A 12,616-nucleotide genomic window follows, 5' to 3' on the forward strand; every position below is an offset into this window, starting at 1 on the left:
CGTGAAGATGCGAGTAGATCTAGAAGAACGAAGATGATGAAAAAAGAAAGAGAAGGGGGAAATTTGAAGGTATCGGGTGACAGTTCCCTTTAGGAAGAAAAAATCTTCTTTTTGTTTTTATAAAAAGAGGTTTTGGGAGAAGGACACGAGATAGCAGAGCGAGTCCGCCTCGTTTGAAGCATGGAGACCCAACATCTCAATGGTTGAGGTCTTTTATACACAAGGAAGAGGTATCAGTCACTTCCCGCCATGCATCTACTCATCATGGGACAAGAGAAAACAAGTATGTGCATGTTAGAGCTAGTGTGCGACATGATGGCCTTATGGGTTCAAAGGATGTTTATCATGGAGAGAGTGGTCAACATGCAAGCCCCAGGACTTTGCCCATTGAGTTGTCTCGTTGTGAGACATTACATCATTTGGGGAGGTCACGTGCATTTGGGGAGGTCACATGCATTTGAGCCACAAATTCATAATGCACATGCCACCGTTCCTTGTGAAACATCTTTGGTTGCCCATGGAGAGAGTGGTCGACATGCAAGCCGAAAGACTTTGCCCATTGAGTTGTCACATGCATTTGGGGAGGTCACATGCATTTGGGCCACAAATTCATAATGCACATGCCACCGTGCCTTGTGAAACATCTTTGGTTGCCCATGAAGCCCTTGTAGAGAGGGCTGCCTCGTTGGATAAGGGGAAGAAAAAGAGGGAAGAACATAAATCACATCCCAAAAAGCTCAAGGAGTTCAAGGCAGGGGACAAGTCCGTGAAGTTGATGCCTTTCATGGAGACGAGAGAAGAAAGACAAGAGGGAAGGGAAAGCAGAGTGAGGAGCTCAGAGCAGTGTAAGTGTGGGCTAGGCCACAGCATAGAGACTGAGCGCAGAGGATTAGCTAAGGGTTATAGAAGGCAAGCCTAGGATCTCTAACCTAATCTCTGTTGGAACTTGGTGCTACCCAAGACAAGTTGTTTTTGAAGAAGAAGACAGAGAGAGTGAGTGAAAGAGAGAGAGAAATTTACAGAAGATGGTTGTAGATTCTAACAAAAAGATTTGAAGCTGTGGAGATGAAATGAAGACTTGGAGAGCTGCTCTGTGGGGAGTTACTTGTATAAGTTCCCTCTATTTTTAATGTTTTTTTCCTTGTTTGAGCCCATAGTCTTAGGGCTATTAAGACTGGTTTTGATTTTGCAAATATGAAGATAACAGAGTGCTTGGGTTTGAACCTGTTTTGTGAGTGGATGGTTGAGTTTTGTGATATGATGTTTTGGTTGTGGTGGTTATGTTATTTTGATTGAGATTGCTAAGAAGATCAATTGTGAGTGACGTCTAAGTTAGTGTTGGGAGTTGGCTACTTGGGGACAGGGTTAGCAATGGTCAGTTAGTGTCAGTTGAGTATTAGGAAAGTTAGTTGAAGGTGTAGAAGGGTAGAAATAATCTTTTTGAGCTAAAAGGAAACCAGTTAGGGTCAAATCTAATAGCAACCCCAGAGGTCTGTTAGAGTCACACAAAGTTTTGTGGGCTAGAGGGTGTCAAACAGGGTCAGAGGGAGGTTAGTTGATGTAAGATAAGGGGTTGTAGTGCTAAATCATTATGGGATCTAAGGTGTTTGAGGGTTTGTAAGTGTCAGAGGACACAAAAGTGGGAAGGCTAAAGTCAACCGAGTCAGGGCTGAATCAGACAGCAGAAGTTAAAAATAACCTTGTAATTGTTGAAATTTGAGCATAATGATGAGCTATGGTGGATCAAACACTAGAATCAACATAATTAACAAAGTGATTAGTAAATGATTAAGATGTAATTAGTGAATAATTAGCAAATAGATTAATGTAGGCATGGATACTCAAAAACCAGCAAATTCTCATTAGGGCTATGCCTCAATTTATAGAGCTTACATCAAGCATCTAATCCCATTGATTTCTCCATGATTCACTCCCAGAATATCTCCACCTTTTGCCTGATTCTCTCCACCTCTTCTCTTTTCCCTGAATATCTCCCAGAATATCTCCACACTCCTAAATTCCCTCATGCTACCCATTATTCTCTCCGAGGAGATTCTTCTAACCTTTTCACAGGTTCTTTCACAATTACATCTCCTCTTTTACAGCCTCTATCCAAGAGCTTGTTCCCACGCACACCCTATTCACTTGTATATTTCAACACCTCCCCTCAAGTGAATACTCCTAGTACACCTAGACCCTATACCAAGTTTGCCTCCCCTTACTTGATAGTCCGCGACCAGTGTCTACTCCTCCCCTCAAGTTATCTCAGCACACCTGGACCCTGTATCAAGTTTCTTTCTTACTTGACAGTCCGCGACCAGTGCCTCAAGTCCCTAAACTCCATAGTCCTTGACACTCTCTCTCTCTCTATGTGTCCAAGGCTACTATAAGTGCCCGTGACCTTGACTAAAGTGCTCACACATACATCTACCACGTGGCCTACATCATCGGTGGCTCAGAGGTGGTTTTACTTTATTGGGACAGGTTACATTGGGTTGTGGGCTCTCTCTCTCTCTCTCTCTCTCTCTCTCTCTCTCAGAGATTTTCACATGGCTCCTCACTCTTTGGAGCCTCACATCTTCTCTTTTCTTCAGTCTTCTTCTCGTGGCAGCATCTCTCCACGCGTCCGTCTCTTCTTTCAGTCTTCTCGGGGCAGCTTCTCTTTTTGTGGTAGCTTCTCTTCTCGTGTCCATGTCTTCCTTCAGCTTTTCTTCTTGGTGTGGATCCTCTTCTTGGGAAGAGATATTCTTCTTCTTTCATGGTTGGGGCCGTGAGCTCGTCCGTCAGGTCTTTTTGCTCCATGTGAGTAACATGTTCAATGTTTTGCTGACAGTTCCTTTGGGATTTTTATGTTTATTTTGTATCATTATGCAATGCAAACCCAAATTTATGCGGGAGGTCTTACCTCTTGCCTTAATCTGGACAAGGGCAGTGTCTGTTCCCATTTTTACACTGATGCAATGTGCCCAATACATAATGCGTATAGCATTCATTCTCATGCACATTCCAAATGCAACTCTGGCTGTGAATAATCTTGAATTTGAGTGAGATTTACACGCATTAACCAAGGGTTAAATGCAAAATGATGATTTTCACAATTTTATCAGCATAATTTTCCCAGAAATTACATTAAATCAAGGGTAACCAATTTGTACGGGATGGTTGGAGTATCAAACCAACTTCGATTTGAAATCTGAAGTTATAGGGATCTGTATCAGATACCTAATGGTTAATTTGAACCCTCAATTGCACCAAAGTATAGTGATTCACTGATTAGCAAATTAATGCTCTATTTTGTGTGCAGAAAACAGAGTATGCGGGGAGTCCAAATCTGGTGCCTTCCACTTCAAATGAGCTCAAATGCTTTCAAAGGCATCAATAGCAATGAGTCTAGTAGAGGATTAAGCCAAGAAACACAAGATTTAACCAAATATTGAAAGCTTAATCTTTGTTTTACCAAAGTCACCTATAGATTTGATGAAGAGCTTGGATCTCAATGTAGACTTGATGAAACTCAATTCTGTCTTCACCAGCTTGTAGAGCATGCTTGATTACCCCTTGGGCTAAGAGGAATTAGAGACATTTGAACTGATGAAGTGGAGATCTGCAATTTACTCAGAAAAATCAGCATTGGCCAAATCGTCGATTTTTCCTCAACGCCTTCGCGGTTTGCAGCGCCGTCTTGATATGCTTGTAGCCAAAGGAGTTAGCTATGATATGCTAGAAGCTTGTGCCCTAATTGTGAGTGTGCAAGGTGCTAGAGATCCTCCACTGGCTGGGGATGAAGGGGAAGGTGAAAAACTCACTAAAAATTGATTTTTTTGCTAATTATCTACTAATCCTAATTAATTAACTAATGGGCTCATAAACCTAATTGATTCTAGGCATGGCTCTGATACCATGTTGAAATTTGAGCATAATGATGAGCTATGGTGGATCAAACACTAGAATCAACATAATTAACAAAGTGATTAGTAAATGATTAAGATGTAATTAGTGAATAATTAGCAAATAGATTAATGTAGGCATGGATACTCAAAAACCAGCAAATTCTCATTAGGGCTATGCCTCAATTTATAGAGCTTACATCAAGCATCTAATCCCATTGATTTCTCCATGATTCACTCCCAGAATATCTCCACCTTTTGCCTGATTCTCTCCACCTCTTCTCTTTTCCCTGAATATCTCCCAGAATATCTCCACACTCCTAAATTCCCTCATGCTACCCATTATTCTCTCCGAGGAGATTCTTCTAACCTTTTCACAGGTTCTTTCACAATTACATCTCCTCTTTTACAGCCTCTATCCAAGAGCTTGTTCCCACGCACACCCTATTCACTTGTATATTTCAACAGTAATCTATTTTTAAAGTAATAAAATTTATAAATACTCAAGCAGGGATGCTTTTGACACATACTTAGGGAGGCAATTGGGACCCCATGTGGTGTTCTCTCTTGTTTCTATATTTTTTTGTTACGTGCATTTTCGGAGGTCTGTGGTTCTCCCGTCTCAGTGGTATCAGAGCCTTGGTTACGCTCTGTTCCTAGTTAGAAAGGTGTGTGTTTGTTTGAGACACTTAGATGACCCAAGACCAGCAAATCCTCTGTGTGTGAAGGTGAGGAACAGTGGCACGAAGCCCAAGAAACCCAACGTTACAACGACAATAGGTCAAAGCGCCAGCGAACGGCACAACAGCAAACTGCACATCCCATCGCAAACACCGGCCAAGCAGCGAGCACTGCACCAACTGACCTGGCAATAATGTTAGCACCATATGACGTCGATGGCAGCACACCTCTGACCGGCACATCACGTCACACAGTGATAGCAAGACCCATAACGGACGGCTGCACCCAAGTGTGATTAGATAATAAATTGTAGGAGTGAATCTTATTGATTCTTGAGGGGGGATTTTTTTTTGGCGAGCAAATTTGGGCGAGCATAAACCCAAATATGGCGAGCAAGTTTTTGATAATGGGAGGCTTTCAGTCTATCACTCTGTCTCTCTCTTTATCTATCTATCTCTCTCTCTCTTTCTCTTTCTCTTTCTCTTTCTCTTTCTCTTTCTCTTTCTCTTTTATCTCTCTCTTTCTCTCTCTCTCTCTCTAGAAAAATATAATTACTCCAATAAAATGATACATCCCAATAAAATCCCAAGACTCTCATGTACACAAAGTACAAGTGCTTGCATGAATGCTAAGTAGGGTTTTTTGCTAGTTGACCCTTCCCAAAAAATCTGGACATAAGCATGATGGATACATTTTGATATACACATCATAACTTCCCACATGAGAACCTTCTCCAAATGTCTCAATGGTGAAAGCCTCATGGAAACACCTGCACTTGTGTAACTTGTGCATTTATATCTAGTGCTTTCTTGATCCTTTTTGCATTTATATCTAGTGCTTTCTTGATCCTTTTTGCAGCTTCTTCTGAAATGCCTGTTTGGTATCTTGTGTGACGACCATCTCGTGACATATCATTTTTGAATGTGTTTGTCTCTCCTCTAAGAACTTCTGGTTGCCTTGAGATCAATGAAGTTTGTTTCTCCCGTCCTAATGACTTACTCTGTAAGTTATAGCATGCAAGCACCAATGCGTCTACCTCCTCAACTGTCAGATTTGTGCCTTCAACCCCCACTAGCCATATAGTAGACACATTGTGTGGGGGATGGTCAATGTTCTTGTTCATAGCCCATGTATGCATGATGTCATTATTGCAAAACGACATCATTTGACTAGTCTTTCCAGCAGCATGGGACCTTGTTGAAAAAAATTATGGTGTAGGTACTCCTTTTGCACATCCTACAATCATGCAACCACACTTACTACTACCTATATAACCCAAACACTTTACTCTGCTACCCTTTGGAGTTCTCCTAATTGCCCAAAATGTCTTGTGTATGGGTGCTTCCATTATGATTTTGTCACTCGATTCATTTCTTGTGTCCACATATTTATCCATAAATTGTATTTTCCTGCGACGTCTAATAGACTTCCTATCTCTCACGTACATGTTGTACTTAGGTCTATGACTAGCATCATCATCCACATCAATTACATTACATTGTCATCTCTTGTGTTGGGTTGATTCCCGATCACCTGCCACCACAGGAATTGGGGTCTTGTACATGGGTGTACCTAAAGTGGTACTCTTTACTATCCTCACAACTTGTGCTGGGCTTGGAGTATGTGCATTTGCCCTCTCAATTAGATTTTCAAGACTTAGACCTGCTCCGATATGCTTGCCCATCATGTATGAATTTATCTTTGCACTCTGTAATAAAGTATTAGCCATGTCTTATACACATGCATTGTAGAGTTATTTTTTGTTTGAAACCCTCCCCGGCTAACCAGCTTCCATGTTTAGACTTTGACAAGTTTGTTTGTTGGTGTACATGACTAATCACCTCTCTTCTCTCCACCTATGCAATAGTTAGAGAAATATTAGAAAGCATAATTAAAGACACTTTTTTCCAGACAATGGTTCTTATATATATCGAAATCATTACATTGCCCCAATGCACAATGCGCACTTCCCACCAGCTTAGCCAAAGGTCCATGGTAGGTATATCTAAATCTTTTACATTTCCATTATGCCACCATTGTCAGATAAGTTGCCCTTGAGCTAGTGTAGCCTTTTTTGTTGACTCCGTCCGCTGCTTCTCACACACATGCTCTTATGCATGCCTTGGAAGGCTTTTATAACATACTTTGCGGTTTGTATATTTAGGCTTTGTGCCCAATGAAATAAACATGAGTATTCTCGACCTTTCATTTCTTGTTCTTCATTGTAGACTTCTCTAATGGCATTCCAATTTGCTTGGGCTTCATCTGCCATGGAACCAAAGAAGTATGTCTTTTCAAATCCATGTGTCACCATGACATTATTTCTACACTCCCAAAACAATACTTGGGAGGTCTTGTTCTCCTCTTTTATCTCGCAAGTTGCAATGGTTCTCTTGCAGGCTACAACTAAAAGTCAATATGCTAAAAGAGGTAATAACAAAGAACTACTTTTTTTCAAAAGCCATTAGTCTCTCATATTCTCTTCACACAATATCTTACAACTAATTTTTGTCGAAGCAACAGCGAACCAAAAATTGGACACATAGTCAAAATTGACACTTTCCTAGAGTGCATACGGAAAACTTGTAGGAGCCAAAATGAGGGGCTCGAATGGCAAGCACAATATAATTCCCCTTTTCTTCATCGTGAAAGGCGGCTCAAGATGTTACAACTATTGTGAGACAATGCACCTTACTATCATGCCTGCCTATTACTCTTGACTAGCAGCTACCTTTGTAGAGATTTATATCAAAATTAAAGGGAAAGAGATGGAGTTACCCTTACCTGAGTACCACTTCCTTGCATGTACATGAATAGGGTATTGGCATTGGATTTATTCCTTACTTGATTGTCTTGATAAATCCTTACTTGATTGTCTTGATAAATCAAGTAAGGAACAAATCCAATTGGATTCAATTTGTTCCTTACTTGATTGTCTCAATAAATTATGCTCTGCCCAATTTAGAAAAGAATTTGTTCTTTGTCACACCTAGGAGTGTAAAATTGCAAGTGCATGAACAAACTTGGGGGTGTTTTAGGTTGATGAGAGAATGTGCACTCGTGGCATGGATTCGTAAGTTTGAGAAGGTACGTGGATATAGTCTATGTGAATGTGCATGGCATGAAAGAACGGACGTGGGGATGTTATAAGTTGATGAGAGAATGTGCATTCATAGGTCAGAGAAATGCATAGATACAATTTGTGTGAAAAAGGGACGTGGGGATGTTCTAAGTTGATGAGAGGATGTGCATTCATAGGTCAGAGAATGTGCATAGATTCAATTTGTGTGAACATGCAGGATGTTCTAGGCTGACAAGAGAAGGTAAGAGAATGTGTGTGGATACAGTTGATGTGAATGGTATACGAGAGAATAGACGGGATATTCCAAGATGACTTAAGAACATGCGTTTACACATGAGAGAACGTATGTGGATATGAGAGAACTGTCATAGGGGTACCAAGTTGACAAGATAACATGTGTTCATCATAGGTCAAAGGACGTGCGTGGATACAGTCTGTGTGAACATGCATGGATATGAAAGAACGAGCATGGAGATGTTCCAGGAAGAAGAGAGAACATGCGTTCACAGGTCATAGAACATGCATCCCTAGCTCAGAGAATGTGCATGAATATGATCTGTGTGAAAGTGTGTGGATATAAGAGAACGAAGGTTGGGGTGTTCCATGCTGATGAGAGAATGTGCATTCATAGGTTAGATAATAGGTTTCTTAGCAAAGGAACGCGTGTGTTCTTTAGGTGTAGTTTCTATGCAAATATATGTTCATATGAAGGAACATGCGTGGCATTCTTTGTCCAAGACATACGTTTATTAGACTGATCAATATTTATCCTAGGCGGCGAGCCACGAGATGGATCAAGAAGTTATGGCAATTAAGGGAAGTATATTTTCAGTTACACTCCTTAATGAGTGAATATGGAAAGATCATATGTTTAGCATAAGAATGTAAGTTGCTATAAGTGAACGGATGTTCGTAGGACCATTTGGGACACGTTCATTGTCGATCAGAGATCAGAGAGCAGTTTTCATAGTTTTGCTCAAAAAATCTAGACTTTGCTTAATGATGCATGTTTTTTTATTTTTAATTTAATTGGATGAGTAGTCTAGTCCTAGGCTTCCTAATGGTATGCACAATGTAAGCTAATGTTGATTAAGTTGGTTAAATTAAACCCTTAATGCCTAAAAACTTTGAAAACTAATAATTGAAAGAAAGAAGAGCTTGAATCAATGGAAAAGAATAGAAACACATGCTTGAACACTTAAATCTTAATCTTGAGGGAAAGACCCCCATGTTCCATAGCTCCAAGTAAAAAATAAAAATAAAAAAATAAAAAACACACATAAGTTAGATATGAAACTAACCAGTGGATTCACACTCCAACCGAGCAATGTAAAACACCACATGTGACAATATAGCTAGGGTGCCCTTAGCTAGGGCACCTCCTTGGAAGTGGCATCAAAGATCTTTACCAAAATGGGAACACTTGTAGCTTGCACTAGCGAGAAGAAGTAAGAAATGCAAGGGTCATAGCCGATGTGATAGGTTTTTTGTGCTCCATACAAATGATATCTCTACAACTCTAGAAGGATAGGAATGCACTTGTGGGAGTCTAGAAATGGTTTAGACTTGGTTGTGCTTGGTTTCATTTTGTTACTATGAGATAATGATTTGAACTTGTTGTATCTTCTTATTGTACAAATATAGCATGGTTGTCAGTGTGCTTGAGATGGTTTGAGTCTGCAAGCTTGGGAAGTGATGACACTAACATTTTCTCTCTCTTCTTACTTAACTTGGGCTACTATTTACACTTGGAAGAAGCAAATAATAGAGCTGCTATGATAAGGTAACAGGGATGTAGGGATTGGGGATAGCAGTTTGGTGCACCCACATTGATCATGGGTGGTGGCAACCTCATGCAGCGTAGGACATTGGCACCTAAGGGGGCATGGAGTCCTCTTAATGAATAAGTATGATGGGTGGAGCATGTGGCTTTCAGTGGGTTGGAGGAGCACTTGTTATGGATTGGCTTTCAGTGGGTTGGAGGAGCAGGAGCACTTGTTATGGATTGGGACTCATGATAGAAACCCTAACCTTAAGACACAAACTTCAGATGTAAATATCTATTCATTGTGTTAGTGTAAATCCTACCCATGTTAGTGCTTGAGTTAGTAGCTATCCTATTCGATTGTGTCTTTTAGGTGTGTTGCTGCTAACCAATCCTACCTAACCTATGTGACCTACTCCTATCTAAGTGTTGTGCTTATCTCGTAAGCCTCTAAACTAAGTGCCTATTGTGCTTAGAGCTCTAGTGTAGTGGAGATGGCATGGGAATAGCCCATAATAACACTTTAAATTTTACTTTTCAAAAAACTAAGGTAGACAAGCCTTAATCAATGGGCTTGGCAAGGATATAACCGACAAGATGGCACACTCTTACACGTAGTCAATTTGCATGGTCATGGGGCTGAGGTGGAAGGAGATGATGTAGAGGCCAACTTCAGCAAGGTATGGCCTTGGACTGACATGGAACTGCCAAGTTCGATGGCCCCGACTCCACACGGTAGGCTGGAAATAGTAAGCAAGTAAGATAAGGGCTGATCTTAGCAATACCATGGAATAGACGATGGTGTGGAGGAAGCTTCAATACTTGATCTTAATGGAGAAGGATTCATGGCATGAAATACACTTGGCCCCATACTATCTTCATCCTCTTTCATTGAGACGCGAGGGCGGCTGATTGCATCCATTATAAAAGATAACGGTGGGGTATCCCCACGAGTGGATTTGGGTGCTGATATAGGAGGAGATGCTACTACTTTGAAGAGCCAAGCTCACACAGAGAGGAGTTCAAGCTGGACCGAGAGCTATATGTAAGCCTTGTGGTGTGTTCATGTGGAGACAAGCCAAATACCTTTGAATAGATGGAGTGAAGACCTTGGAAGTTGATGTTGGCAGAGCCGTGAAGCCATCAACAAGCTGAACAGAGTGAAGATGTTGATGCGCATGTGGAGACCTTCATGAGATAGAGCTCGTGGTATCAAAGACATGAAGTAAGGTGAAGATCAAGAAGACTAGTCCTCTTTTTGCTAGTATACATATAAGACCATGATGATGTCTGCGTGATTGAGTCCTATCTATACCCCTTCTCATCACAAGCTTTACTTTCAAGTGGTGGAGACTATTGTTTAAAGGTTATTTTCGATGGGCTTGTTAAGCATGATGATGAAGATCATGTGTCTAATTTTTTTTGAAATACCCAAAGTAATTATGAAGAGGATTATGTGCTGACCTTGTCAATATAGTGACAAGTCTATATGTCTGATCCCAAGCTTTGTACCAATTTTCTTGTGTTTTGTGAATACTATGTGGTGGTATCTTGTTGTCATCAATTTTAGAGAAAGTCTATATGTCTGATCCCAAGCTTTGTACCAGTATTCTTGTGTTGTGAATACTGTGTGGTGGTATCTTGTCACTAGTTTTGAGAAATTCTATGAGTTGTTGAAACCATACATCATAATCATTGTATAACCTTTTTGTCACTTTGTAAAATCATGTACCAGTTTTCTCGTGTTGTGTGAATAGTGTGTGGTGGTATCTTGTTGTCATCAGTTTTTGAGAAAGTCTACGAGTTGTTGAAACCATACATCATAATCATTGTATAACCTTTTTGTCACTTTGTAAAATCATTGTACCCTTGTGTGAGAGTGAAATAGGGGGAAGTTGAGTCGGTTTTCTTGGGATGTTGGCATGTGTTGCCCCAAGTTAGAGTGAGCTCAAAAGTTGTTCTACTTTGATTGGTTGTATGGTCTAGGTGGGTTTAAAATTAGTTTGAGATCAACACAAGCATCACACGTTTGATCTTGTTCTTGGTGCTGGTTTGTTTGGAGATCAAGACCACTACCAAGATTTTGTCTTTGGTTCTTGAACCACATATCCAAAACATTGTTTGTGCTAGGTTCACCTTCGAGGTGCTTGGTTCCTTGAGGACTGAGTATGAATGGTTCGTGCTATTGAAGCTCCTCGAATGGATGGACAACTTTCACTTGTCCCCACACCTACGAGAGGAGGCCTTGGTGAAGAAGGTCTTGCATGCTAAGATCTTAATTGAATCAGTTATAATTGCAATTGTGGCTTGTTAGCCATTGTGGCTTCAAAGCATAAATAAAGACAGCTTTAGCTTAATTAGCTTGCTTTCAGTATTGTACCAAATTCAATTGAAAACTCATTTGATTCCATTCACTATCATAAAGTTTCAATTATACAATTGCCTTTGAAAGCGAGGGAGAATTGTTTGCAAATTGAGAAGAGAGAGTGGATTGTGCCAGTGTTGGTGGTTGTTTAGAGTTGCCCCACTAGTGGATTGTAGTGAAACTTGGCTAGCTATAGAGGTATTTCAGATGGAAGGTCAAGTCTCACACTGGTTTGCAACCCTCTGTTATGAAGAAACAAGGGTCCTCAACATTGCTTCCATTGGTGTCACCTTAATGAAGTTTTGCACTTGGGTAGGGGAGCAAAGAGGGAGAGAGATATGAAGAGCTCAATCTCTGCCTCAATGTTGATTATGAGTGTGCACTTTTGCCGCACAAGTCGTAGCTGAGAACTTGCCGGGGACACCGTATGCGAGCCACGAATGGCTGCAAGCATACAACCAGGGAAGGAAGCTCAAACAGAATGCAAAAGGTGTGTCACTCACCGCTCAACCGCCGCTGCCGTGAAGGATTCTCGTGTCGCAGCCGTGAAGAAGGAGCCACCGTCGCCGCTCTACTGCCTCGCCGCCGCCGTGCTGCTACACAGTGCTCGATCGCTCTCTCACTCTCTCTCTCTCTCTCTCTCACACACGCAGGAGAAGGAAACCAAGAGGATAAGGCAAGAGCACTCTTCTATTCACAACACATGAGAATGAGGATTTTAGGGTTACATTTGACTCTTATAGGTAACTTGGCCGTTCACACTTGGGCGCCCATACATGGCCGGTCGACCCTAACCCTTATCCTACTGATATTCAAGGTGCGCCTCTCATCGGCGA

This window comes from Cibotium barometz, chromosome 61 (genome assembly GCF_041138505.1).
Source record: "Cibotium barometz isolate CiBa-2024 chromosome 61, ASM4113850v1, whole genome shotgun sequence".
In the NCBI taxonomy this organism is placed as follows: Eukaryota; Viridiplantae; Streptophyta; class Polypodiopsida; order Cyatheales; family Cibotiaceae; genus Cibotium; species Cibotium barometz.